Source organism: Pteropus vampyrus, unplaced genomic scaffold (assembly GCF_000151845.1).
Source record: "Pteropus vampyrus isolate Shadow unplaced genomic scaffold, Pvam_2.0 Scaffold51, whole genome shotgun sequence".
NCBI classification, from domain to species: Eukaryota; Metazoa; Chordata; class Mammalia; order Chiroptera; family Pteropodidae; genus Pteropus; species Pteropus vampyrus.
The window spans coordinates 6,315,947-6,320,622 of NW_011888832.1; the positions used below are offsets into that span (position 1 = coordinate 6,315,947).

Consider the following 4,676-nt stretch of genomic DNA (forward strand, 5'->3'; position numbering starts at 1 on the left):
CCGGCAGCGCCCCGGGCAATCTGTCTGCCCCTGGTTTCCTCGTCTGCAAAGTAATCACAAGCTGATTCCAATGAGTAGCTGAAACAATGCATGCAGAGAATTTAGCATGGTACTTGGTACTTATTATGTTAGCTAGTAAAAGCAGTATGTAAAATATGGAGTATTATCTGGATGATGAGGCACTGAAAACGAACTCTTTGCTCGCTGCAACAGTCCTGAGCCCTTTGAGAGGGCTGAGGTCAGAGCATAAAAGGTTAATGATTCGGATATCTAAACGTGGTATGCTTCTCTTCGCTCTGGACACAGCGGGCCAACCCCATTATTAAAACTTCTTTAGTGACCGTTGAGCTGCCATGAGGCCTAACATTTAGTTCCAGTTATTAGACTAAATATTTGCTTTGAATGGTATTTGAATTGCCAGGTTCTAGATTTTTCTGGTTTGTAAGGTCTCCTTTGTCTTTTGTAAAGAGGCTAAAATTGGCGTATTGACTACAGAACAAATATGCCATTTTTCAAAGTGCTTATATTAAAACCATGGTTCACTAGGACACTGGCTGTTGGCGAAGAATTCGAAAAGTAAATTGAACTTTATTTGGTGGAGAAACACTGAGTGGAAGAGATGAGACATTATTTTAGGCATTTTTCACTGTCGAATCCTCCTGCTGCGGACATTCGGGTGAGAGACGCTGGTGCTATCCTCTCATTCTGTCTAAATAAATGAATGACTCAGTCCATTCCTAATGTACAGAGTTCGTTAGCAAAAGCAAAGGTAGCTTAATAGTCAAATCGATAGCAAGAATTCTAAACTAAGAATTTATATAAGTTACAAACTAAGTACACAAACGTGACTACACTAACTTTCGCTAACGTATACGCTCTCCTCAGGCACATTCGTGCCAAAGTTCTAACATGATATGAAAACGAGGAAGATGCATTTTGGGGGAGGGAAAAAAAAAAACGAAGGACAAAGCGAAAACATATCTTAAGCAAAATCTTACACATCTCAAATTCGTTAAGTTATACAACTTAATAAGTTCACTAAGTTAAAAATTTGGATGTCAGGATGTTTTGACCCTAAGACATGCTCTTTGCGGGACTTCCATGTCTGTGTAAGCAACGATCACGTGACACTCGCCAGATGACGAACGTGGGGGCATACTACGTGAGGAGAGGCCCATATTCTCTCTTCTTCAGAACATCTAAAGAATGAACTTGGTGTCTGTGACATGAAGCTCTCTGGAGCCAATCAGCTTGCGGCTGTAAGAACACCAGAGGAACAGAGGTGGAGGGGGCGGGGGATGGGCAACAGAATAAAGGACATCTCGTTAAGTGACGAGAAAGAAACATTCATGGCGCATCTTAATGAGATTTTAAGAACATTTGAAACTGTTTGAAACGACAAGGAAACATGACGATTCACAAGTGACTTCATTAGGTCCACAAGCCCCCGCCGAATCCCCAGCTGGAGAGGGCAGGGAGGGCAGCCCCTACATCGGAACCCACGCGCCCCCTGTGCACGGCGGCCGTTCACTTCTCAGCTCGTCGTCGGTGGACGTGTTCACCGGACGCACTGGCGAACTGCACGTGATCGTTTCTAGGCACCATCATGGCACCTGGTACAAAGTGAGCGATCTTCTATTTGGGCGATAAAATTGGAAAAACGAATACTCTACCGTTGTGCTGTGACCAGGTTTAAGGCATGTGAATTTTACTTTCGTCTAGTAAAAGGTTAAAACCTAGATATTAAAAAGTAGTGCGGTCTCAGTGGCGCGGATCTCAAAAGCAGCCCTGATGTCACTGCTGGTCGATCACTCCCTTGCTTTCCTCTTTTCTCTGTGCATCTTTGTAACAATTTTTTTTAAAGCGGAAATATAATTGTCATGCGAACAGCCGTAAAAATGATGAAAAGGTACGGAAAAGCATAACCAGAAGGCCTATACTGTTTCTAGCAGTAATATATATGGCCTGCTATTTAGGGACAAAAAAAAAAAAAAAGAAATAAAAAGAGAAAGGTTTATCATATTTGAAAATTTAAAAACTAAACTTCATTGCTTAGTAGGAAAAAGAAAAGATTTCATTCAAGTTAGCAGGAAGTCCTAACTACAAACACTCCATCACCGTCACCGGGTTCACCGGGGGTGCCTCTGGGAGGGGCGACGTTGCCAGAGAGAGTGGACAGGTTTATGGAGCAGGGGGACAGAAAGTAAGCCCACCTCTGCCACCTGAGTGACCTTAGGCAGATCAGTTTACTTCTACCAGAGCACGTTTTGACATCCAAAACTCTCATGTAATAACTGCCTTAGAGCCCCATGGTGCAGTAGATACGCATCTGTCTATGAAAGGCACATTGGTGTTTATTTTATTTATTTTTTAATTAAAAAGTAATTTTTTTTAGGCAAGGCAACCCTTGGTTGACCTCACAGATTGTAAGGACCTTGTCAGCTTACAATCCCTTATGTTTTTTATTTTTTACGCCTACAGCACCTGGTCTTCACAGGTGGTCTCCCATTCAATTACTGATCAGGCCCGACCCTGCTTAGCTTCCGAGATCAGATGAGATCGGGCTTGTTCAGGGTGGTGCGGCTGTAGCCCGCATTGCTGTTTAAACAGCACTCTGCAAATGTAGGCTGTTGTTTTGCGCTGCCAACTGTCAAATAGATTATTGAATTCTATCCAACTAAACGCACCTGTATAGGCTACTAATGGTCTTTTCAGTGGTTAAAGGCTCATGAATGAGATGCTTTTCCTAATGAGATTAACCTGATGCTTTTCTTAAACATGTAACCTTGAGTCTACCCCACGAAATAATGTTTTGATCAGAGCGACGCACATGATAAAGGTTATCCTAGTTCCTAAGACGTCAAACATTCACAAAAGAGAATGACTTTCAGTATACATGTATTATGTAGAGAAGAAAAGGTTTCTACTTCTAATTACGGATGATTTATTGATGAATGCAAATCCCAGCCTGCGTGAGAGGCACTGCCATGAGCATCCTCACGTGTGCTTGGCAAGGTGAGGGAAGAGGAGAAAATGCCTTGATGGTACCAACGAACGTTATTTGGATTTTAATACTGTTAAAAGGAAACGCTCTTTTAGGCATTTGAGAAAACTGTATTAAAATACACTTACTGAAGTTTGGGTGTGGGGGAACCCCCAAAGCATAAAGGTAAAAAAAATCATCATCCTAACCAAAATCAATAATCAATCAACATATACTCTACCAGTCACCTTCTATAAACAGAGTTTATAGGAATTTTATAATTTCTGTATATACAGCCTATCATTTTGCATATTGCTTTCTTCCCTCTTATTATGGAGTGACTTTTAAATGGTGAGCATTTGGAAACTGTCTCACAGACATGGGAACTATGTTTCAGTTGACATGATTCTGTGGCCAATGGAAACATCAGGATGAGCCCCCAATTTTTTCTCATCTCATAGAACAGAAACGAGAGTTCTGATTTAGCATGAGTGGGAATAATCAAACTGATTAGGCTTCTATTTATCTTCTACTTAAAAAGACGTAGCCCGATCTAGCAACAACATCATGGGAAAAAGGAAGACATCCGCTGACTCAAGGTGCGGTGGGGTCACGTCTTCAGACTCCCAAGGCCCATCTATTTACCAGCTCCTCGCTTCAGGCTTCAAACGAATCCCTCTGAAGCGATGGCAGAGTTTTGCCAAGCGACTAGGATATAAACGCCCTTTTGGTTGCACAGTAAGACATGCTCTAGAGAAAAGTGGTTCAGAATAGGCAAGTGGGTTTTTCTAGAATAAATGAGAGTCCCTGTAAATAGCTTCATCTTGCGAGCTTCCTGTCGCTGACTCCTCCGCTGGCGATTGGCGGCTCAGTGTTTTCACGATTCAAAAAAACTAATGAACGGCTATAAATCTGTTTTCGATATTCCAGGGAGGCCTAACTTCAGCTTTTAGGCAATGCTGAGGATGCTCCCTCTATGCTACACCCACCTTTGCAAGGCGTACTCCCAACATTGTGAGCGATTTCCATGTGAGCACATTCTATTTAAAGAACTACTGTCCCAGCATAAGACAAAAAGCACTTGAGATGCAGGAGACATGGAAAGTTCTCGGTTGTGTTCACACGGCACAATGTCAGAACCTTCCTTCCCTGTCCCCAAGGGGACAGCGGGGAAGGGAGTGCTCCTTTGTGAGGAAAGTCACACAGAAGCTCTCCTGCAGGGGTAGAAGCGGGAAAATTGAAATTCTTCCAAAGGAATGTGGCGCACGCACTCCCAGAGCGTGCTGAGTGGTGTCACAGGCGTGGACGTGACACGGGGGATGCAGGGAGAGAGACGGGAGGGAGGGAGGCTGACCCAGAGCACCCGTCTCCATGTCCCCAATTCCGACCTCAATGCGGATATCGAATTCTTCTCTCAGCAGGATTTAAAAATGGAATGTCTTTAAAATAAGGAATATTTAAAGGACACATTGAAATTTATTTTAAAAACTTTTCGTAGACTAAAAGCCAGCCCACCACTCTAGATTGGCAAAATGTGCCAAAGCAACAGAACAATCGCCTTCACCTTTCATTTGGCGGCAGCCAGATTCATAGCCCTTGAGGTCACTCGAATGTAAAAACTGGAAACGACAACATGAAACTTATAATATTGATGATTTTCTGACTAAATCGTATGATAAAAATTAAAAAAAAA

General features: G+C 42.6%; 1 pseudogene; it reads right to left on the minus strand.

Moving 5' to 3' along the window:
* Positions 1-2,472: 2,472 nt before the first annotated feature.
* Positions 2,473-2,591, minus strand: LOC111739608 (annotated as a pseudogene).
* Between the last annotated feature and the right edge of the window lie 2,085 nt (positions 2,592-4,676).